The 25,782-nt window shown below is 41.3% G+C and overlaps 1 protein-coding gene across 5 annotated transcripts in view; it reads right to left on the reverse strand.

Moving 5' to 3' along the window:
• NCK2 (NCK adaptor protein 2) overlaps window positions 1-25,782 on the reverse strand; it is a 149,969-nt gene that overhangs the window by 64,604 nt on the left and 59,583 nt on the right. For all 5 annotated transcript variants that reach the window (XM_055328101.1, XM_055328099.1, XM_055328096.1 and 2 more), the window contains one exon: window positions 8,684-8,869. The gene's annotated coding sequence lies outside the window, so the exon portion shown is untranslated. The remainder of the gene's footprint in view (window positions 1-8,683; window positions 8,870-25,782) is intronic.

Raw genomic sequence — 25,782 nt, forward strand, 5'->3', positions numbered from 1 at the left:
AAGCAAGACAATTTTTTAAAATGACAATAGTAAGTCCATAATTATCAATAATTACATGAAATATAAATGGACTAAAATTTTCCAATCAAAAGATGGGCTAAAGAGTGGCTGAATAGATTAGAACTATAAGACACATCTATGTGCTACCTGCAAAGAACACTTTTCAGATGTAAGGACATACACAAACTGAAAATAGAGGGATGAAAAGCTATTCTATGCAAATGGAAACCAAAAAAAGGCAGGGGTACTTATATTTATTACCGGAGAAAATAGAATTTCAGCCAAGAAATGTAATTAAGAGACAGAAAGTGTAATGATGTAATGATAAAGGGGTCAATCCAATAAAATATATCACTTGTAAATATTTAAGCAACCAATATAGAAATACCTAAAACATATAAGGCAAATATTAACAAACAAAAAGGGAGAAATACAGAACAATACAGTAATGGTGGGGGGTTTAAATACCTCACTGACATTAATGAATAGATTATCCAGACAGAAAATCAATAAGGAAATTTGTACATAAAATACATAGACTAGACCAGATGGACTTAATATTTACAAAATATTTCACCTAACAGCAACAGAATATTTTTTTCAAGCACATACAGAACATTCTCAAGAATCTATCATATGTTATGCCACAAACAAGTCTTAATAAATTTAAGATGGCTGAAATCATATCAAGCATCTTTTATAACTTACAACGGTATGAAACTAGGAATAAATTGTAAGACAAAAACTGAAAAAATCTACAAGTTATGTGAAGACTAAACAATGTGCTATTGCACAACTAATGGCTGGAAGAAGAAATCAAAAGATAAATAAAAAATTATCTTGAGGCAAATGAAAATGGAAATACCATGTATCAAAAGTTATGGGATGCATGCAGCAAAAGCATCTAAAAGGTAAGTTCATAGTGATAAAAACCTATATTAAGAAAAAATAAAGATTCCCAAATAACATAACTTTACACCTCAGGGAACTAGAAAAAGAACAAATGAAACCCAAAGTTAGTACAAGGAAGGAAATAAAATAGAGATTAAAAAGACAGTAGAAAAGATCAATGATGCTAAGAGCAGGTTGAAAAGATAAAATACATAAATCTTTTGTAGACTCATCGAATAGATAAAATCAGAAATGAAAGAGGGGACATTATAACTGATACCACAGAAATAAAAGATCATAAGAGGTAACCATGAAAAACTGCACACCAAGAATTGAATAACCTAAAAGAAAGGGACAAATTCCTAGAAATACAAAACCTATCAAGACTAAAATTTACAGAAATAGGAAAATCTAAACAGACTGATTATTAGTAAGAAGATTGAATCAAGAATCAAAAACCTCCCAACGAACAAAAGTCCATGACCAGATGGCTTCACTGGTGAGGTCATAAAGCACTTAAAGAAAAATTAGTACCAATCCTTCTCAAACTCTTCTAAAAAACAGAAGAGGAGAGAACACTTCTAAACTCATTTCACAAGGCCAGCATCACCCTAAAATCTAAACCAGACAAGGACATTACAAGAAAATTACAGCCCAATATCACTGACAAGTATAGAAAATCTCTCTACAAAATACTAACAAATTCAATAGCATATTAAAAGAGCAGATACCATGATCAAATGGAATGTATTCCAGGGATGCAAGAATAATTCGACATGCACTAATCCATGTGACATTAAGAACATGAAGAATAAAAATATGATAATCTCAAGAGATGCAGCAAAAGCATTTGAAAAAAATTCAACATCCACTATTAAAAACTCTCAACAAGCTGGGTATAGAGGAAATGTACCTCTAAATAATAATAAAGCCCACAGTTAACATCATACCTAATAGCTTTTCCTCAAAGATTAGGAAAAAGGATAGGATGCCCACTCTTACCACTTTTATTCAACATAGTACTAGAAGACCTAGCCAGAGCAATTAGACAAGAAAAAGAAACAAAAGGCACCCGAATCAGAAAGGAAAAGGTAAAACTGTCCTTATTTGCAAATGACATATTATATATAGAGAACCTTAAAGACTCCTCCAAAAAACCGTCAGAACTAATAAAGGAATTCAATGAAGCTTCAAGATACAATATTAATATACAAATATCAGTTGTGTTTCTGAATATTAACAATGAACTATCAGGATGGAGAAATTAAGAAAACAATTTTATTTGCAATTACATCAAAAAGAATAAAATACCTAACAATAAATTTAACCAAGAAAGCAAAACATCTGTACCCTGAAAACTGTAAGACATTGATGAAAGTGAAGAAAACACAAATAGGCTATCCATTGGAAGAAAGACAGTCTCTTCAATAAATGGTGCTGGGAAAATTGGGACATCCACATGCAGAAGAATGAAACTAGACCACTCTCTTGCACCATACACAAAGATAAACTCAAAATGGATTAAAGATCTAAATGTGAGACAAGATTCCATCAAAATCCTAGAGGAGAACACAGGCCACACCCTTTTTGAACTCGGCCACAGTAACTTCTTGCAAGATACATCCACAAAGGCAAAAGAAACAAAAGCAAAAATGAACTATTGGGACTTCATCAAGATAAGAAGCTTTTGCACAGCAAAGGATACAGTCAACAAAACTAAAAGACAACCTACAGAATGGGAGGAGATATTTGCAAATGACATATCAGATAAAGGGCTAGTTTCCAAGATCTACAAAGAACTTATTAAACTCAACACCAAAGAAACAAACAATCCAATCATGAAATGGGAAAAGACATGAAGAGAAATCTCACAGAGGAAGACATAGACATGGCCAACATGCACATGAGAAAATGCTCTGCATCACTTGCCATCAGGGAAATACAAATCAAAACCACAATGAGATACCACCTCACACCAGTGAAAATGGGGAAAATTAACAAGGCAGGAAACCACAAATGTTGGAGAGGATGCGGAGAAAAGGAGACCCTTTTACACTGTTGGTGGGAATGTGAACTGATGCAGCCACTCTGGAAAACTGTGTGGAGGTTCCTCAAAGAGTTAAAAATAGACCTGCCCTACGACCCAGCAATTGTACTGTTAGGGATTTACCCCAAAGATACAGATGCAATGAAACGCCGGGACACCTGCACCCCGATGTTTCTAGCAGCAATGTCCACAATAGCCAAACTGTGGAAGGAGCCTCGGTGTCCATTGAAAGATGAATGGATAAAGAAGATGTGGTTTATGTATACAATGGAATATTACTCAGCCATTAGAAACGACAAACACCATGGGATCCCTGGGTGGCGCAGCGGTTTGGCACCTGCCTTTGGCCCAGGGCGCGATCCTGGAGACCCGGGATCGAATCCCACATCGGGCTCCCGGTGCATGGAGCCTGCTTCTCCCTCTGTCTGTGTCTCTGCCTCTCTCTCTCTCTGTGACTATCATAAATAAATTTTAAAAAATTAAAAAAAAAAAAAAAGAAACGACAAACACCCACCATTTGCTTCAACGTGGATGGAACTGGAGGGTATTATGCTGAGTGAAGTAAGTCAATCGGAGAAGGACAGACAGTGTATGTTCTCATTCATTTGGGGAATATGAATAATAGTGAAAGGGAATATAAGGGAAGGGAGAAGAAATGTGTGGGAACTATCAGAAAGGGAGACAGAACATAAAGACTCCTAACTCTGGGAAACGAACTAGGGGTGGTGGAAGGGGAGGAGGGCGGGGGGTGGGGGTGAATGGGTGATGGGCACTGACGGGGGTGCTTGACGGGATGAGCCCTCGGTGTTATTCTGTATGTTGGCAAATTGAACACCAATAAAAAATAAATTTATTGTAAAAAAATAAAAAATAAAATTTGTATGGAACCAGAACCTGGATGGCTCAGTGGGTTAAGTGTCTGCTTTGGCTCAGGTCATCCCAGGATCCTGGGATCAAGCTCTGTGTCAGGCTCCCCACTCAGCAGGGAGTGCTTCTCCCTCTCCCTGACACTTGGGCTCTCCTTCTCTCTCAAATAAATACACACAAAAAATCGTATGATAGCAAAGAAACCTTGAGAAAACAAAAGCCAGAAGCATCACACTTTTGATTTCAAGCTATACTACAAAGCTATAATAATCAAAATAATATGGTATCTATATAAAAAGAGACATATAGGGGATGCCTGGGTGGCTCAGCGGTTGAGTGTCTGCCTTTGGCTCAGGGTGTGATCCTAGAATCCCGGGATCGAGTCCCATGTCAGGCTCCCTGCAGGGAGCCTGCTCCTCCCTCTGCCTATGTCTCTGCCTTCTCTCTGTGTCTTTCATGAATAAATAAAATCATTAAAAAAAGAGAGAGAGAGAGAGAGAGACATACAGGCCAATGGAACAGAACAAAGAGCCCAGAATTAAACATATATATATGATGAATTATCATATATATGATCAAATATATATATATATATATCAATTAATTTCCAACAAAGTAGCTAAGAATACACAATGAGGAAAGGATAGTCTCTTTAATAAATGGTGCTGGAAAAACTGGACAACCACATGTAAAAGAATAGCTTATACTACAGATATAATTAACTCAAAATGGGTTAAAGGCTTAGTAAGACCTGAAACCATAAAACTCTTAAAAGAAAACTCAAGCAGTAAGCTCCTTGACATAAGTGTTGGCAACAACTTTTTGGATTTGACACCAGAAGCAAAGGCAATGAAAGCAAAAATAAGCAAGTGGGATGACATCAAACTTAAAAGCTTCTATACAGCAAAGGAAACCAACAAGAGTGAAAAGTAACCTATGAAATGGAGAAAACTATCTACAAATCACATGTCTGATAAAGGGCTAATATTCAAAATATACAAAGAACCCATATAATTCATAGCAGAAACACAAAGAAAAAATGGGCAGAGGATCTGAACAGTTTTCCTAAGAAGACATCCAATTGTTCAATAGGTACATGAAAAGGCACTCGACATCACTCATCATCAGGGAAGTGCAAATCAAAACCACGATGAGATATCACTGCACACCTGCGAGAATGGCTATTAGCAAAAATACAAGAGATAACAAGTATTGGCAACTATGTGTACAAAAGGGAGCACTTTCTCACTCTTGATGGAAAGGTAAGTTGGTGAAGCCACTATGGAAAACAGCATGGAAGTTGCTCAAAAAATTAAAAACAGAACTATCATATGATCCAGCAATTCCACTTCTCGATTTATATCCAAAGGAAATGAAAATGGGATCTCGAAGAGATATCTGCACCCCGTGCTCACTGCATTAACCCAACAGCCGAGATAGAACACCCTAAGTGTTTGTCCAGGGATGAATACCCACGACAGAATATTATTCAGCTGTGAGAAAAAAGGAAATCCTGCCATTCTTGACAACACAGATGGACCTCAAGGCATTATGTTAAGTGAAATAAGCCAGCCAAAGAAAGGCACATACTGTGTGAGACCACTCATATGTGGAACCGAAGGGGGAAAAAAAAAAAACGAGTAGCGAAGTGATTGCCAGGGGCTGAAGGTGGAGGAAATAGGCAGAAGTTGATAAAAGGGTACAAAATTTCAGCTGTAAGATGAATAAGGCAAAGGATCTAATGTATAACATGGTGACTACAGTGGATAGCACTGTATTATTTAATTGCAATCTGCTAAGAGGAGTAAATTTAAATGTTCTCACATACACAGACATGAAGATAAATAGGTGAGGTGATGGATGTGTTAATTAGATGGTCAGGATTCTTTCATGGTGTAAATGGTGTATCAAAAGCACCACAACATACACGTCCAGTATGCTACAATTTTGTCCATCATACCTCCATGAAGCCAAAAAAGGATCCTTTGCTTCCCTTTTGCTCCTAATTCTTCAACTAAGCCATGGTCTTTCCTCCCCCGTAACATCCTCCTACCCCTTGGGCTTCCATCCTGAAAATGTCTCCAAATAGTTTTTCAAAAGAGAAGAGATTTTTGGCCTGGCGTACAACGCCCTTCACATCTTCCATCCCCAGGAAACACTACCCAGCCTCCAATGACAGTGAATTACAGTCACTTTTCAATTATACATGGGAAGAATTAAGTGCAGGCTCTACATTCACTGACGTGGCAGTGTAAATGGAAGGACTTTGCCACCATGCTTCTCCTGTGGTCTCCACGCCCCACAGCAGGCAGGGTAGGGCTGGGGAATTCCCAAGAATACAGGGCAGGCAGGTGCACCACCTGGAAGCAGTGACCTGGGCCCTGTGAGATGCAGCTTGGACACTCCACTCTCCTCAAACTGCGCTCTGCAGCCCAGCCCTCGGGGCAGGTCTCAGCTGGAACAGGACAAACTACAAGTTCCAGTAACTGGGAAATGCATCCGAGGCTAACATCCAATGTACCACTTCACTGGACTAGTGCAGCTTTCATTTCTTTCCAAAATATACCCTTCGATAAAATCACTATTCCCACTAGTGCTTGAAAGACCACTGACCAAAGAGCATGCTGGGTCTCCACTCACTATTGCTTAAACGATGTGGAGACTCTGAGATCTATTACCCAGTGAATTGCCTCACCTGTCCTTGCCATGGGGATCCACTATGTCTCTGCACAACACTCCCTCATTCTCTAAAACCCACTCCAAACATAGCATCCCATGGTTTTTCCAGACTCCTCTCTAAGGGTCAGTTCACCCTGACTTAGGCACCAGGGACTCACTGTAAGAACCTCAACCAGAGCTGTCAGGGCCCTGCCCCATCCCACAAGGCCAAGAAGAAGGCTGATAAGAACTTGTTTTATCTATTTTTGTAGCTTCTAAAACTCAGTGCTAAAACACTGTAAGAAAAATAGTCTAGAATCCAGTTGGTGTTCATAATAAATAGTTATTATATGAATGGATACATCTAATGATTTTCCCACTGGACATTTATCTAACCACAAAAGTAACTTTAATAAGTTAATCAGGATTTTGGCCATGGATGTCATGAGCTTATTATAAAAATTAATTATTTGAAATGAGTATGGATATTTTTTAAAGTATCTTTTCATGGTTAAGAATGATTCTCTACCTAATTGTACGCACGAATCAACCATTTGCCTAACAGTACTGGACACCTGCCCAGCACTTGTGCAGAATACACTGCTGGGAGTAAGCATGTTACTTTCCTGCCTTACCACTCTCCGAAAGAGAAACTTTCAGAAAATAGGAATGATAAAGTGTGTTACTATCATTAAGTGTCAGATGCTGATACTGATGAATTCTGATGATCAGATTGGAGGGTTTGCACTAATTTCTTGCTTATTGCCATGAAATACATGACTGTGTTATAAAAAGACTAAGTCTTAAAAGGTTCCACTTCGATGAGTATTAAAAAATTGATTTGCGACGGGTAAGAGCTTTCCTGTGTAATGGAAATCTCCTAGGACTGGATGTCTAATACCCCAATAGTGTTCATCCTACATGAGGTCAGCGAAAGAGACATGGGAGTGCCCCATCAATGCAGGAGAGGCTGTAAAGCTGGGAAGAGACACATCCAGGATGCAGAATCAGGATAACTCTGAGCATGGCGAGAGAAAGAAAGCAGGGTGTAGAATCAGGCTGCACAATATGACCTCCAAACTCTCAATTCCAAACCAGGGCCTAGATCTGGAAATCACAATTAACAACACTCTAAAATAAATGAGATGTGTCATTTCCTCCAAATGAAACCATAAAGGGTAATAAGGTGAAGACACCCAGCCACTTAATCCTACCCTTATGAAATACCTCATATTATTTCTGTGCTGTTCTGCTTACCAAAAAGGAACATCAGTGAAGAAGCTTCCAAAAAAAGAAAAAAAAGGTGGGCAGAGGGGAAAAAAACCCCACACTTATAGGAAGTTTAATAGTAATTTTAGAGCAAATGAAAGACAAGTTTAATTTCTATTACACTAATAAACTTACAGATATCATATCAAGAGATTTATAGTCCAAAGTTACAGATCTGAGAATAGTTTAAAATGATTTGTGAATAACACAAGCCACATAAGGGTTTGAAGGACAGTTGATGAACTGGGTACTGTCCCTGCTGGAGATGAAATCACACCTTCTCATAAAGCACTCCTCACCACCCAGCCAGATAGAACACCAGACCAACCAGACTGCAAACTGCAAACTGCAACTCTTATATTTAAATCAAACGTCCCAAACGATTTGTTAGGGCTGAGAAACATTTCCGTCCTATGGACACACGTTTTAGTCCAGCATCTGTTATTACAGGACCCCTGGATGTGGTATTAGCGGGTACAGTTTTAACACTCATGAGCAGACTTCTCATACAGACAAGCCCAACATTCCCCAGAATGCTTTTATCTGTTTGCGTATCTTCACATAGACTTATCTTCCCAACAGCAAAGTCGGAATGAACCTTTACTAGACTATAAGTAGCCTGAAGGCAGTTCTTGTGTATCTCATCCTTGCAAAGCAGCACATAAGAAAGCCACCCGCTGGGCCGCAGAGCCGGGTCACAGGGGCATTTTACAAGTCCAGGACACCCACCAATCTGCTTCCTACCTAGTCAATGTCACCACGTGCTGATGCAGGGACGGCAATCTCATTTTTGAACCAGAGCCTTTGAAAACTCAAGTCTGATGTGGCTCAACCAATCAGGGCCACATTTACTGCCGTTTTACTAATGTAAAACCTACCCAGCAAATCGAGCATTTGAGGCAAAAGCACCAACTTCTCCCACCGGTTTTGAGCAGGAGCCTGCAGACTCACCTTTGGCACTCAGTTATAAGAGATGATGGGCAAAATGCAGAACTCTTCAAAAGGTGATGTTCTCAGCTGGTCACACTCCTGAAGTTACACAGCTGCAAGAATTCTCCAAATTCTCGAATCCAACCCAAATCTCAGCAGAGAATGATGATCTGGGAAATCACTTGTATACAAGGGAACATAGGAAATCTGAAAGCAGAAAAAAAAACCAAAACATGTATTAGGGCCGCTTGCTTGCTTTTAAGTAACTGCATGATTAGTTATTTGTCTGAAACCAGTATCTTTAATACATCCCAGAAGAAAATTGCTTTGTACCTACTGACCTCTACCCAAACAAAACTTCTCCTCCTCTACCTTCTCTACCTTGGGGTCCCTGTTACTAGCTCTGGGGCAGGCAGGTACCTCTGTGGGGAGAAGAGATAGGGAAGGTGGGGACAGGTGGTCATCAACAAGGCACCTGTGTTCCCAAGATTCTTCTAGCCCTCCCCCCCACAACAAGTCCTCCCCACATCCCTGCCAAAAACAAAAGAAAGGGGTGTGAAGTAGAAAGGAAGCAAGTCTGAGAGCCTAATTAAGGGAGCCGGGTTGCAGAGAGCACGGATATTTACATTTAGAGACTCATTCCTCTTTTGGAGGTTTCTTCTGCTATTTATTGAGAGCCTACTGGACCCATAGCATCCTCCTAGGAAATCAGAGAAAAATATTCCAAAACTACAAAGAAGTTGAGACAAGAGAAGCCTGACAGATGAAGCCAGCAGCCTCTCCCTCCTGCTTGCCAAGAGTTTGCTGCTGCCTTAGGTTCTCTGTATTTGGGTGACTATTTCCTGTCCTTGCCCAGCATTGCTGAGGGGACCCTGAAGCTCCGTGGGCCTCCAAGAGTTCACTGACATTTTTAATTACATTTCAAACCCAGAGGGGATCTGTCCTTACAGTTCACTCAGAGAAGATCTATTAATTCATTCCTGGCATGATTATGACCCAAAACGTTAAATACCCCATAGAAAAATCAAATTCTATTTTAGTCAAATAGAAAAAGATAATTCAAGTAGGACTTTCATAAAAATGTTATACAGCAAGTTCATAAATTTTGATTAAAAAATTAATTCCTCTTTGTGCATTCCTAGCATTATTTTAAAGGCTGCATGACTTTTTTTTTTTCAAAGATTTATCTATTTGACAGAGGGAGAGAGAGAGAGAGGGGGGGGGGGGCAGGGGCAAAGGGACAGAAAGTTTCAAGCAGACTCCACGCTGAGTGTGGAACCCAATGAGGGGCTCAATCTCCCAAGCCTGAGATACAGACCCAAGCCAAAACCAAGAGTCGGATGTTTAATGGACTGAGCCACCCAGGAGATCCAAAGGCTGCATGACTTTTAAAAAAATACACGACCTAATGCAGGGGAAAGGTTATGCCCAAACACAACAGGAAGACTAGACTGGGGCAAGACAGTAAATGTGTACTAGGAGAATTACAGCCCTCTCTCTGCTAAATGTTTACAATAAAATGATAGGGTTTCCAGAAATAGAAGTTTGGTGTCTGGACTCAGTTCCTGACCATATATTCTTATTTCATTTTATAGCACCTACTGAAGAAAGCCACCAACTAATAAACACAGCCATGCCCACAAATACCACTTCCATATTAGTATTTTCAGGAGTATAAGCTGGACTTTTAAAATTTTAATTGAAAAGTGAATTTGCCTGGAGTCGGATCCCCCTAGAGCACTGTTTGGGGGTGTCCATGCAGCTACCGGAGCTATCTGCATATGGGCCTTCCCTCTGGACCCACCGTGCTCTCTCACCAGTGAGATTTTTAAATTCTCACAATAACCTTCTACGAGTGTTACTAACACCCACTTTTTTCATGAGTTAACTTTCTCAGGGAGGTGAAGGGTTTTCCTTAACAGGCTTTACTTAGGAGCACAGGCCTCCCAAATTCTAGACCAACCACAGCAATGGTAAGCTTGATGCCACAGCAACTTATTTACTAGCCCAGAGCTAAAGGACAATGGGCGGATCTGGAAGCCCAGTCCTTTGATACTCAGAGTGGTGGGCAAGGTGGAAAAGCCAGATGAAACAGAGCAGAATTTGAACTGATAGAGGAGCTCCAATCAAAGGGAGACCATTTTATGTTCATTTAAACATGCCCGTGGCTGTCTAGGATTTAAGCACAACAATGAGGTGTTTGCTTGGAGAAAAGCATTTTGTGGACAAACTGTCAATGGACTAAGCATACACCTCAAGTGGAAATAAACAGAAGGATCAAAATTTGTCCAGCCTGGGGGTTAAACATAGTCTGCCTACTGCCCATGTTTAATGTAGTGGAGTTATAGGCATACTCAAAACCTCTGTTAAGGACAAACATTTCAAATCAGATCTTAAGTACAAAGATCTAAATAAACTCCAGCATCTGGGTGGCTCAGGTCATGATCCTGGCGTCTTGGGATTGAGTCCTGCATGGGGCTCCCCAGCTCTGAGGGGTCTGCTTTTCCCTCTGCCCGTTCCCCCACTTGTTTTCTCTCTCTCTCAAAAAAAAAAAAAGTAAAAATAATTAAAAAACAAAGATCTAAACTCATCAGGAAAGCAGACACTCTTGTGCAAAAACCACCTCAGACCACAAACACTACCAGGTACAAGGTCAGCTGGAGTGCAGAAGGCTCTCACCCAAGAATTCACTCAAGGATGGTCTACGCAGTGCACTTCAGCAGATGCAAGGGTACGAAACGGGTCTATGTTTGTTTTTGAAAATATTTCTCCACTAGCTCCCTATGCTTCCACCTTTAGAAATAAGAGGAGAGGTAGGACTAGAAAGGAATTAACACTATTACCAAATAGATCTCCTTCCCTGCGTTACTGTAGACCTCTAATAACCACAAAATTTTATCATTGCGAAATCCACGGGATTATCTGAATTCTCTGTAACGCTGACATTTTCTTCAACTATGTCTTGAAAGACCCAAGCCACAACTGGGGGCTCCTCCCCATCTTTTAGGGGTGGCTGGCTGCGGCATTTGCTTCAGCTGTGAGGGCATGCTCTGGGCTCAAGGGCCTCCGTGGCACCCTGCAAATCTGGGAGCGCTACAGGTCCTGGGGCCAGGGCCTAAGCACTAAGATGCCCCAAGTGGCTATCTCAGTTGAACTTGAAACTTCCAGTGCCTGCTGCAGCACCAGATGCGTCCTCTGGGAGGTCCCAGGCAGCTTCCTGGGCACCTTAGTCTGCAAGGAGACCCCATGGTGATGTGATCATGTCTGTCACTGATGCGTTTCACTCCAGAGGAGTCATTAAGGGGTAATAAGGGTGTGTGCCGGTTCTGCTGATGGCCCATCAGCTAGTGCCAGACCACTAGAGCTCTACCCACTTTATGTTGGGTGATGTTCCTGGATAACTCAAATCTCCCAAAGGCTCAGTGCCTTGGGTGCTCAGGTCATACTGCCTCTCCTTCTCCTGGATTCACAGAATAGAGTAACAGGCAGGGAGAAGAGCTGATGGTGGTGGTCCCAGTGAGACACTGCACTGTGCTCCACCCTCACAGCAACTCTGAGATAAATCTTACCATTCAGCTCAGAAACTAAACCACCAGATGCCCCACAGCCAGAATCTGAACTTACCCCAGTCTGGTTTCAAAGCCCAGCCTTCCTTTTTCTTCTTAAAAAATAGATGACCACTAGCAGGTCAAACCTTGAGACTCAGGCAAATATTGTCTGTGGTTGCCACCTGTCTGGAGTACCTGCTACCCTGGGAGGCCGGCTTCAGCCCCTCAAGTAGAGGAGGGACAGCATAATGCTGTGGCAAGGAAACAAGCCATGAAGGCATAAGACACTTTATTTTCAAAGGAACGGTTTCTCTTAGATGTTAAAGCAGCAAAAAAAGAATTACTGGAAAACATCATCTGACTGGGTCGGGTACTGCACACAACCTGAAGACGCACAGGCCACATCAGGCATGTACTATAACCTAATCTTACATATGCCAAGCACACCGAGAGAACCCCCCTCCAACCCCTAATCCAGGTAGTGGCTTTTTTCTTTTATTTCAAAAGTAAAAAACAGGGGCCCTTGGGTGGCTCAGTGGTTGAGCATCTGCCTTTGGCTCAGGTGACCCCAGAGTTCTAGTATTGAGTCCTGCATCAGGCTCCCTACATGGAGCCTGCTTCTCCCTCTGCCTGTGTCTCTTTGCCTCTCTCTCTCTGCCTCTCTCATGAATGAATAAATAAAATCTTAAAAAAAAAAAAAAAAACCAAAACACCCACATGACCATCCTAGGCCTCTAGGCTCACAAATGCCCCAGTGTCATCTCTTCCTTTCTTTCCCTCCTCGTCGTCCCCACGAGACCCCCTTCAGAGCATGTAGCCCCGCCGCAGCCTCTGTGGATGTCCAGGGCAGAATGAACACGCAGGGCCACCGCCTGACCAGAACAACACAGGGCCGGGCTGCCTTGTGGCCTTCTGGCAGAACTAGCTAGATTTCATTCCTCCTGAACTACTTGGTGGAACACTTTATTCCGGTGGGAAAGGGCTAGTTTCAGACGCTGAACAAAGCTACACACAGGTCTCCTTGAATGGCCTGGCTAAAGTTCAAGCCTGGTTTCTTCCCATGTGGCCTGACACCACGTGCTGTGGTTCCCAGTCAGGGCCCAGAGAGCACCGAAGGCCATAAGCTAGTTTCCAAATTTCAGAAAGTCCCACGAAATGAGGATTTTTACTCAAGATGAAACAGTCCTGAGCAGGACAAATACCAAGTTCCTCTGCAGTGGGCTAGATTTCTACCAGTTCTAAATGATAATGCTGATTCTCAGTTGATTATATCTATTGACTACAAGTTGGTTAATGAAAATAGAAAAAAATAAAAAAGGACTGATTTATAAATCTCTGAACAGCCTCCAAGAGACATCACATGTGGCTAAGGCAGGTGTTTGGGGAAGAGGGTAAATGGTGAGATTTTCAGCTCTGAGGTTTCTATGTTCTAAAATAACAGAGATTTCTGCCTTCTGGGACTGAGGAAAAGAACAAAACTACAGGCAGTGAGGTCAACCACATATAGAGAGACCAGAAAAAATGGTATGAGGCCACGGATCAGGAGAACGGGGTTCCAGGCCTGGTTCGGCGAGCCAAACGCCCTGTGTGACTCTGTGCCTGTTTCCTCCTCCATGACAAGGGTTCCTCCGCCCCAATTCTGCAGCTTTGACATGCAAATGGCTTTAAGAATTATCAAAAATTGATGATGCGGTACCAAAAAAATTATTAAAGCTTATCTAAAACACCATGACAAAAAAGTCCTAATGTAAATCTTAATATGAATTTAAATTTTACAATCCGTTGCTGGAAAATTCTAATAGATAGGAATGTGATTAGTAATGTCATTTCTGATGGTTTGTAAAGATTTTTGTTTATAGAGTTGATGGTAGCCTCTCCAATACAACAATACTCCACTCTCCAAAAGGTCTGATAAGATGTTACTCTTAAGATCTTCCCACTAGTCCAAATCAGTTTTCGAAATCAGGAGAAGAAGCCTGGCTACACATCTCAATGCCATAATGAGACAATCTAATTACATATATGAGTATAGCTCGGAGATACGGTGGCTCCAGGTCCAGATCACTGCAATAAAGTGAATATTGCAAAAAAGAAAGTCATGAATTTTTTGGCTTTCCAGTGCATTTAAAGGTATGTTTTCACTAGAATGCAGTCTATCAAGCGTGCAATAACATTAGGTCTCAAAAAAACAAGGTACATGCCTCAATTAAAAAATACTTATTGTTAAAATGCTAACCATCCTCTGAGCTCTCAGTGAGTCATGATCACTGATCCCAGATCACCATAACAAATGTGATCATAATGCAAGAGTTGGAAATACTGCAAGTCTCACCAAAATGTGACACAAAGACACGAAGTGAGCAAATGCCGTTGGATAAATGGCACCAATAGGGTTGCTGCACACCTTTCAATTTGTACGAAACCCAGTATGAGTCAAGCACAACAAAATGAGGTATGGGTGTAACATGTTTAGAAGGCTCGCTAGCATCCTTCATGACATGGGGTTTAGCTGTTGTTCAGGTAGTTACAATGCCAATAAAATGCATACTAACAAAAGTAAATACTAAGATGCACTACTGAATAAAACTTGCATAAACCCCTCTTTTGTTTAAAAAGAAGGAAAGAAGGAAGGAACGAACGAATGAACGAACAGTGGGCAGATACACACATAGGTTCCAAAATCTTATAGAGATAATTCAAGTACGCTCAGTGATTCAAAAGATTTAACTATGAATGTGTGTAAGAATTACTTTGATTATTTTGCTGAAGTTCATATCCCTTACCTTTTGGGAATAAAGGATTGGAAGAATGAGGGAAAAGCCAAGGGCAACAGATAGGGTAGGGGTGAGCAAATCCTCTTTCTCTCTCCCAACCCCCCGCCTCTTCACTCTCTCGCTCACTGGCATGTGTGTACACACACTCACATTTCACTTTTTTTTTTTTTTTTTGGTAGAATCTTTAAAAGGAGGCAAGGCCAAGCACAGGCTGTTGGTGGAGTAGAAACAGGGATGAAGAGTATGATTTTACTATTAACTTTATTCTTTTCTGTAACATGTTTACAACTGTGTCTTACTTTCTTGATTCTCCTCACTGCCTGGTCTTCTGAGAAGCATAATCTGGTCACCCTAGGGAAGGGCTCTTTCCCTCCCTCTCATCCATGCCCCACCAGGCACTAAACCAGTCCTCACCATCCTTCTTGGTGCTGCCATTCAGATCCCCATTGCTATAATGGCTGCTCACCCTCTCGGTCTGCAAAGCTCTCTCCCACCTTCACCTCATCTTTGAGAACTCCCAGTAAACTCTCGGCTCCCTCCCATCCTGACCCCAGCACTCAGCGAGGGGGTGAGATCCTACCCTCTTTCAAGAGATTCAAGGCACCTCCTCTGGGAAGAGTTTCTAGATGCCTCCAGGGTCAGTTAAACACTCTCCCTCTGGGTTTGAATTTTATCCAACCCCCCAGAATTCGTATGTTAAAGTCCTAAACCCCAGTACCTCAGAATGTAACAGAAATTAGAGATGGGATCTTCAATGAGGTCATTAGGTTAAATGCAGACTGGTGCTAATCCAATATAACTGGTGTCCTTATAAGAAGAGGAAGAAACACAAGGGATGTGCAAGCACAGGGAGACGGCCATGTTAGAAGGCAGCAAGATGGCAGCCATCGACAAGACAAAAGGAGAGGCCTTGGGAGAAACCAAATCTGCCAGCACCTCCATCTTGGACTTCCAGCTTTCAGAACTGTGAGAAAACAAATTTCTGTTGTTTTATTCCCCAGTCTGTGGTGTTTTGTTATGGAAGCCTCAGCCAACCAATTTACCATCTCCTTCACCAGACTGTCAACCCATGAATTCTCACCACATACAACAGGAACCTGAAAAATATGCCCTAAAATGCAGGAATGAACGAATGGAAGGAACCAGCCAGTAACCAGTTCACCAGAAAATCCACAGAACATCTCCTTGCCTCCTTCCTTCCGGGCACAAAAGAACAGATTCTCCAGTTTTCATACTTTCTTTAAAATCTAGTTTAAATACTGCTACCTCTGGGAACACACTCCCGATTCTCCTACAAAGAGACACAGAACACACTTCTACACAGAACATGCTTCCTTTCCTCCTCAGTGCAAAGTCTTATTGCAGCATTCACCACACTGTACCATCATTATACTTTGTATTTTAACATAGATATTTAACCACTGACAAAAATAACCAGGATATGTCTCCCCAGGTACCTTAACATTCAACCTTGGCATTTATGGACCTATAGCCAATCACCCAGTCCCAACTCTAAGTGATTTTAAAGCAAATCCCATAGAAAAATTATTTTCTCTGCACATATTTCAGTGTATCACCAACAGATAAGTACAACTCCATTATTACACCTAAAATAATCATTTATTCCTTAATATAAACCTCTTATTTAGTGTTCTAATTCTCCCAAGTTTCTTGTGTCATTTTATAGATGATTTATTTGACTCAGGATCCAAATAATGTCCATAAATTACAATGTCTTGTATGTCTTTTAAGTCACTTTTAATCTATTTTATTTGAAGAATGATTTGTTGAAGAAATTGGGGCATTTGTCCTGTAGAATAAGTATCCAGCATTCTGGACGTTGTAAATCTCATCTCCCTGATGCTGTTTTACATGTTCCTCCACCCCGGCATTTCCAGTGAATGGGCAGTTAGCACAAGGGACTCATCTGATGGGAGAAGACTTTCTCAAGGGCAGAGATTCAGTGCTGACCCCATACTTGGTACCAGATAGCAACCCAATGAATCAATGATTCAGTAAATAACAAAACAAATTGGAGGTACTAATGTATCAGTGCAGTTCTCCACTTTTATCCTTTCTTCTGGTCCCATTTTTACACATGATCCTCCCTGGGATCAAGGGTATGACGCTTCCCCTCCACTTCTGGCCCCTGCAGAAAGAAAAGGTGCCACTCTACTTCTTCAACTGAGAATAGGTATCTAATATTTGAGACTAAAAGTTAAAAAAAAAATAGTCTAAGCATTGAATGAGATGTTCTGCTGGGTTTTAAGAAATTGGTTTAAAAAGAAAAAGCATCTGTGGAGCAGATGGGCCCTGAACAGTGGCTCAAGGTGTCATGGTTTCACTGATGGACATTCTTACACAACCCCAGAAAGGCATTCATGCCCCCAAACTACCCTATTGAAAATACTGCCCCTGTATTTCTCCAAAACAAGAGTCCTTTTTTTTTCCTACAAGGAACATTTCAATTGTTTTATATAAATCTAAGCCCAGAAGCAAATTAGAAACCTTCAAGTTCAACACCTCGGCATTGTTTTAGCACCACACATTAATTTTAGGAGAACAACAAATCCTCCAAGCCTGCAGCTGATATGCGTGGGCATCACGAGACAAAAACATCCGGAGAGAGCTTTCAGGTGAGGGCCTGGGTTCTAATTAACTCAGGATTAAATCGCTGCATCCCGAGTGAATGAGCTACATGTACAGAGGCCGACTTCAGTATTTCAGGGATTTGAAGTGTTTATGCAAGACCCTATCTTTGTTCAAGGTCACATCATCGGGCTTTTAAGAAATCCAAACAGGACTGTCAATATGAGGGTGAGGGGCATGGTTTTTACTGCTACCTGATGAAGGTAATGACTTAAAAAACATTGGGAACTGTCCATGACCTTTGGCATCTGAGAATTCCCTGGAAGCACAGAGAACAATTAAGTTCTGGAGAAACATTTTGTGGGAAGGTTGTTTGTTTGTTTTAATTTTGTAAATTACTGGTAACTGAGAAGCCTCCCACAGAATGAATTTGCTACTAAGAAACTGCAGGGAAAAACATTTCACTGCATATTATCCTATTTTACTTCTGATGGGTACTAAATAAACTTGTTTTCCCCACTTTTAAGTAGAGGTGATGTTCATATAGATATTATAGTATCCCTTAAATGTATTCCATAAAATTTCATAAAATATGGAATGAAAAGGAAACTAAGTTAAATTTTCCCAACAACAAAAAAGGTCTGGGTGCCTAGGTGTCTCAGTAGGTTAAGTGTCTGCCTTGGACTCAGGTCATGATCCCCGGGTTCCTGGAGTCAAGCCCACAACAGGCTCCTTGCTCTCAGCTGGGAACCTACTTCTCCCTCAGCCTCTCCCCCTGCTCGTGCTTGCTCACTCTCTCTCTCTCTCAAAAATAATAAATATTTTTTTAAAGGGCTAATAGTTAATAAAGTTTAACCTGTAGAGAACAAATTTATGATTATTCCAAATTAATAGAAATTTTAATACTACTGTATTCTGAAAGTATACTTAGCTACTTTTAAATATTCCTACAACAGTGAGAGTATGTTTCACCCACATTTTCCCCAAATGCCAGATGCTTTCACAATTCTGTGACTTATGTATACTATTTCTTCCCCCATATTGAGGTAACTTTATCGCTCCAGCTTCCCAAAGTCATTGTCCAGCTAAATCAGCTCATTTTTCAGAAATGAACTCAAACAGTTCCCTTTTGGGGGACATTCTATAAGAATGGAAGACATTCCTATAGAAACCATTCTTATATAATCATAAACTCCCCTATTTAAAGGCTATCTAAACAGGAAAAGCCTCCAGGAAGGGACCTCCACATGCTGAGGTCCATATGGCTTGGCCACATGGCAGGCGCTCAGTAAAATGATAATATCAGACATTTATCATCCAATAAACTTTCACTTCTTTAATTATATTTGTAAGATCTGTTGCAATTGTCTAATACCCTACAGCATTCAGTGCCATCTGGCCCAGAATCCTCTCCTCCCAAATTGCAAACCAAGAGACCCTGAATCCCTTATACAACTGTCTGTGAGCCAGAGTATAAGGGTCAACACAGAGCTTTAAATACAGAAAATGACATAACTATGCCAAAACCAAATGATGGTTCTACTTATAAACCATATTTGATTGTATTGCTCTAAATTATTTTTTCCTGAGATTTTCATTTGTTAAATAAATTACCAATGAACCAATGAGAGGGTATGAATCAAAGAGTACTTTGAAATTCTAGAGCTCAAAAAATATATATATATGACTTCCTATGGCAGCTGCCCAACTAATGCCATCCATAAAGCCATTCAAATACTGTGTGTGGGCTGAAATCCAATTAAGTCATTTCTGTCTGAATATCCCCAAAGAGCCTCCTGGTGAGCTGGAAGTGGAAATAATCACAAATGCCAGATTAGTTGTGTAAGCACTTCCAAGGCTGAAACCAGACGAGAGCGTGAAAATCTACATGCCCAGCCTTTCAACTGGGCACAAAGAAAAAAAAAAAACATTTCAATGACCACCTGGCAGAAAGTCAAGCCCATTTCCTTGGTTTGCCAGGTCTTCTCAGATAATCCGCACCCAGTGGGAGTATCAAAAAAAAAAAAAAAAAAAAACAGCTTGATCCCTTCATTTACACTCATTATGAAATGACAACCTTCCACTCCACAATGCAATTTTGTGTACAGAGGAAAGAGAGTCAGGAAGAGATTTCAAACTTTCTCTGAATTCACCATTTTATTCAACCAACCCCTTATGGAGTATGTCTTGAAATTAATAAACTCTGAAATTCACAACTGCCTCTATGCTGTGATTTGTCCCATTAAAACATGCAAGCAAAGCCAAACCTTTTGAGTGGCTGAGGAACAAAACAGACTCAGCTCATGAGTTCAAGTTCTCCTTCACCTTACAATCTATCACTTTTAAAACTCTGCAGAGTACACAGTATCTTCAGCTTATGCACAATAGCTCAAATCTTGAGCGTTCTAACCATGCTCCAGAAATGCAAAGGGTCCTAGCTTGCCAATTCGTTCCAAACAGATCCCACCTGAGACCTACTGAATTAGAGGATCTACAGTTTATGAAAGCTTCTAGGCGGTTAAAACGCCAGCTCCAGGTAAAAACCACTACCATAGAGAAAAGAACAGAAAGTATAAAAGGCCAGTTCAAGAAGCCCTATTCTCTTAATCTCTTAATCCTAAATATTTGAATAAAGGGTTATCTGAAAGAAGATTAATCCAGGTAATGAAGTTTGCCATGCCTCTGTGCATGATGTAAAGGATGCAAAGACTTTGTTTTAAACTAGATGCCAATTCCCACTCTACGTCTTACTAGCTATAGGATGCTGAGGCTGCTACTTCACCCCAAGCCTCGGTTTCCTTGGAGGCAGTATCAGTCACCTCGCTAGGAGAATCAAAGTCACACTTACTCAATGAAAATGTGTTGCACATCTGCTATGTGCAAACACTGTACATAAATAAGGCACAGCACAGATGCTGTCCCTCCTAAGGAACTGGGTCTGGTCATGGACCAAAGTCAAATAAGAGATGACACAGCAGTGCTTCTTTATTTCATTTGCAACAAGAAAACTCACCTATATATATAAAAAAAAAAAAAAATCGCCTGAACTGTGCTAGGCACCTTCTAAAACTGATGTGTGCTATTCAAAATATTTGCTTTAAAATAAAATTCTAAGGAGACAAGCAAATTGAGTATATGTGTGTGTGTGTGTGTGTGTGTGTACACACACACATATACATACATATAATAGCTTTAGGTAAAAAATAATTTTTGGTGGAAGAGAAAGTAAGTCTCATCTCACTACGGTGTATCTTGGGAGTCTCTTCTCCAAGCAAAACCTTCCTCACTGGAACAATGCTGAGGTTCTCTGAAACCTACCATCCCAACACCATCTTCACTTCTAGATAGACTTCATGTTAACTCATCCAACAAGTATATTTTGAACCCCTACCAGTACTGTGCCAGGTCCTAGACACACAACATACAAGGCAGATTATGCTTTGCCCCATGAGGCACATACAAGAGACAACTGGGAAGAGCCAAAATGTGGATTCTGGATGCTACCGATCATTATCAATCACCTCTGTAAGAGGCACGCAAACTGAAATGAGGAAGTCACGTGGGAAAGGGAAGTGCTGGGCTACCTTGCAGAGTAACCATGCCTGACCCTGCCAGGCTTCTTGGGCAGCATCACACCCACACCGTAGTCCCAGCAGGTATATTCTGAGTGGCATCTGCTACCTCACTAATCCTCTTGTTCCACCTCAGCATGCCAGTTTTCAGTTCCAGCTCTGCAAGTGTTCTAGATTCTAATTCAGTCATGGACGATCTCAATCACTCCATCCGATTACCATCTGAAAATTTGAAACGCAAGCTTACAACCATGCTCTGGCACAGATCATGGCCAAGGACATACACATCTGAGACCTGAACTCAGGGAAGGTCAAGCTAGCAGTCCACATATTCTGCGAGTATGGCCCTCCAAAGAGCTACTTCCTGACCCCGGGGAAGATCAAGCTGGCAGTCCACATACTCTGTGGGTACGGCCCTCCAAAGAGCTACTTCCCCTGACCCCAGGAAAGATCAAGTTGGCAGTCCACACGTTCTGTGGGTATGGCCCTCCAAAGAGCTACTTCCCCTGACCCCGGGGAAGGTCAAGCTGGCAGTCCACACACTCTGTGGGTACGGCCCTCCAAAGAGCTATTTCCCCTGACCCCGGGGAAGATCAAGCTGGCAGTCCACACGTTCTGTGAGTATGGCCCTCCAAAGAGCTACTTCCCCTGACCCTAGGGAAGGTCAAGCTGGCAGTTCACACATTCTGTGGGATGGACCTCCAAAGATCACTAATCTGCATAATAGTTCAATAGGAAAGGAGAAGGGCCTGTTACCTGATTTGGTCAAGGAGCTTCAGCTTTGGAATGAAATATAAGCTCCACTCCTTCTTGGCTCTTTCGGCCAGATGGCTTACTATGTTTAAAGCTTAAGTTTTCTCATCTATAGAGCATAGAGAGATAGGATTACCTTACAGATGCTTTGTACATACTAAACAGCATAACAAGCACCCAGCAACACTCCAGGTATGTAGTAGGCACTCAGAGAAAACACCACTTTGTTCCCCTTACGAGACACTGAAATGCCTCTTCTCATAGCGGGGGAACGAGCTGGGGACCATCCTGCCCCTAGCCCCCAACCTCTGAATTGGGCCAGCCAGAGAACACCACGAACAATCCTAGCAGCTGTTATCAGAGGAGACAATCTGAGCCAACTGGGAGATGAGAGGATGACGGATGGAGTTGAGAAATGTCCTTTCTCTCCTTTGGTCCTGGCACTTCCTACCGTTCCTCTGTGCCATGAGCCACTCCCCTCCACGCCACTGAGTGTGACAAACTACCTCTGTCTCATGTGCCCTGTCCCTCAGGTTTTCTCCTCTTCTTTCTGCTGATGTTGTGCACCCTTTTTTTCTTGTGTAAACAGACTCTGAATGTAAAAACCACACAACTGTCCCCCAGCCATGTCCGGTGTGCGCAAGATGGTACAGGAAGTCAAGGCACTGGTCAGCGGATCGGATTTGGGGGAACAGAGCAGGTGACCACAGACCAATCCTCAAGAAGACAATGTCCCAGAAAGGCTCCTCTACAGTGACCAGGGTCCGAGGGGAGGGCCCCACGGGAGAAGGTATGTTAACACTGAAGACGTAAGTGGGTCTGACTTTATCCAGACACCCTGCTGACATCCAGCCACACAGCATCAGGGAGAAGAGATGCCGACAGGCTCCCCATTGCCAGCTTTCATCTCCATTCTGTAATCTGTTTAAAGGTCCCTTTCCTGATTCTGCTTTGTTTCCATTTAGAAAATTAGAACATTTGCAATCTGTAGCCTCCTGGTCGTTCTCTCCTTCAAGGCCACGCCAAGAATATCCACAGGGATTCTGCTGTCCACCTGTGAGCGCGCATACTTAATCAGAACCTCGGTGTAGGAACGCAACGCGGTCAAGTACTCTCCTCCCAGATGAACTTATCTCTTTGAGAGCTTTAATTCCTTCTCAGCGATATTTGTTGGTACTCTCTGTCTTGAGGATAATTCTTTTTGCCAAAAAACAGCAACCAATACATATATGAAGGTTGATGCATCCCGTTCCTGCTACTGGTCATATATGACACCAGGCACCACGCCTCCACTCTGGGTCCCTCTTTCAGACAGACCAAGGGCAGAAAGGGCATCATCTTGCTCTAGACCTTCGAATGTTAAGGCTCACCTGAACTCACCTGGGGTTCGGCCTGCCATGTGCTACTCACACATGTACATGCCGCTCTCTCATTTACTCCAGAATCATATCCTATCTTCCCACAGCTTGCAAATCCAGGAACTGCATGCCTCGGAGTTTCCCCACTAACAAGGAACGGAAACAGACCAGTGCAACAGTAATCCTTTACTCGGTGTTTACTGGGTGTCACACACTAGGCTGAGCACTTGTCCTACATTATCACATTCACTGCTGACACCAGGATGCTCCATTGACCCCCTTTGCAGCAGAGGAGTTAGGGGATGCACTGAGGATCTCTGAGTGCACAGGTGCTGAGACAATTTGGAGTCTGCTAACCTGAGAGACCTTGCCCTTGACCTTGTGCATGCTGCCCCTGGAGCTGGAAACCAAGGACAGCCTGACTCAATAGTGCACCTGAGCAGAAACCTACACTGAACCCCCTTCCAAAGGAGCGTGTGCTAAGGGAGGAACTAGTTATGTTCTCTGTCAAACACTGGTGGAAAGAGAGGCTTAACTATGTCCTAGGAGCACCGTGGTTCTAAATGATACAGATTTCCCAAAGACCAGAAGCTAAACTTATCCAGGAAAGCTCTTCAAGGAACTCCTATGCTTTCCCTCTCTCTCTTTAAAAAAAAAAAAAAAAAAAAGTCATTAACTATTTTCAATCACAATTCTCCCCGTTCATCCTTAACCTGTCTCCCACATCCAAGAATACAGCTGGTGAGACTACAGAAGGGCCTGCCAGGTAAGGATCATCAATATGCCTTCTTGCAATGGATTATTATTTTACCCACTTCTGGACACAATAGAAGGTACCATCTGCCTTCTACCCCAGGCCAAAACAACTTGGTGATCTTTGGGCCTCTGCTGTCTCATTTACTAATATGCAGGCACAGTAATTAGCTTTTTAGAGACTTTCATAGAATGCTATTTTGTTTTGTTTATTTAAGATAAGAGAAAGTTTTCAAAAAACTCATCTCTTCCAGTTTGGCATGTCATATATTGCAACTAGCAAACAGGAACATAGAAATAGACCCAAGTGCTTCTGGGAATTTAGTATATCATAAAGGGTGCTAGCTCTAGTCACTGCAGGAAAGACAAGCCTTCTCAATAAACAGTGATGGGATACTTTGGTAGTCATCTGGAAGAAGATGGAGCCACACTTCACATCCTACAACAGGCTGAATTCCAAATGCATCTAAGGTTTACCACGAAAAAATAAAAGTATACAAGGACATATGGAAGAAATTCTTTATAACCTTGAAGGAAAAACTTTTTTAAATCTACAACTAGAAATCCAGAAACCACAAAATATGTTTGAATTCATCTACATAAAAATAAAAACTTTTTTTTTTTAACATGGCAAAATACACCCCAGGTAAATTCAAAAGACAAATAAAAAGAAAAGAGAGTTTTGTTTTTCGTGACACAGACCAATACCTACTCTTCCTGATTTGGGGAGAGCTCTTTAAAACTGCTTAGAAGACCAGCAAATCAAGAAAAGAGGCAAAGGAAACTGGGTAGGAAAACATCTTGCTTTCAGATAAATGCTGGACTTCAATAAAATAAAGTCATATGAAGATACCATCTTGCTTCTATCAGACTGTCAGAGAACAGAATATATGGTAACAACTCGGTGTCAATGTGAACTTCCCATTTTGCCCACTGTCTTATGGTTACTTAAATGTTAACATTTGAGAAAGCTGAATGAAGGGTATACAGAAATTTTTTTGTGCCATTTTTGTAAATTTTGGTAAGCTAAAGTGTTTCAAAAGAAAAGTGAAGACTTTTTTTATTTTCGTGTGATAAAATGGCACATAGGTGAGGCTACAGGGAAGCAAGTATGCTTGTGCACAGTTGACAAAAACGCAAATTGCACAACTCTGTGAAAAGCAAGCAATTGGGTAAGACGTATCAAAATAGCCACAGCCTAAATGTCCATCACTAGGTAAACAGTAAAATACATTACATCTGCATACAAAGTATTATTCACAAGGAATGTCTCTAAGTTCTAAATAGGAAAGAGTTCAAAAATTGATAGTTAATTCAGAAAAATATGGTAAGAACACTTCAGATTATTTTCCCCAAATGCATCTGTCTGTAAAGAAACTTAACTACCACTTGGCTGCCTAGTTAAGCTGCCTCAAGTATATCCCGGCAGTTTATTCTCATTATATTGAGATTCATGACCCATTTGAACTTAATTATCAGTAACCTTGGTGAGCTCACTACAGGCTTCTCCATTGAAATAACCCATAAAAATATGTTTTTAATCCAAGCTACAGGGATCTCTGAGGAACCTCACCATTTGTATCTGATGATATGAAGATGAAAGCATTTCACCCTTCATTTCTTCCCTCTAAAATCAGTCTCCAAACTCTAAGGTAACTTTCCATTAAATTGAGATATAATTCACACACCATAAAAATTCACCAATTAAAATGTACTATTTAATGGTTTTACTTATTTTTAAAAGTAATAATGAAATTTATATTATAAGATGGA

Source organism: Nyctereutes procyonoides, unplaced genomic scaffold (assembly GCF_905146905.1).
Source record: "Nyctereutes procyonoides isolate TBG_1078 unplaced genomic scaffold, NYPRO_anot_genome, whole genome shotgun sequence".
Classification (NCBI taxonomy): Eukaryota; Metazoa; Chordata; class Mammalia; order Carnivora; family Canidae; genus Nyctereutes; species Nyctereutes procyonoides.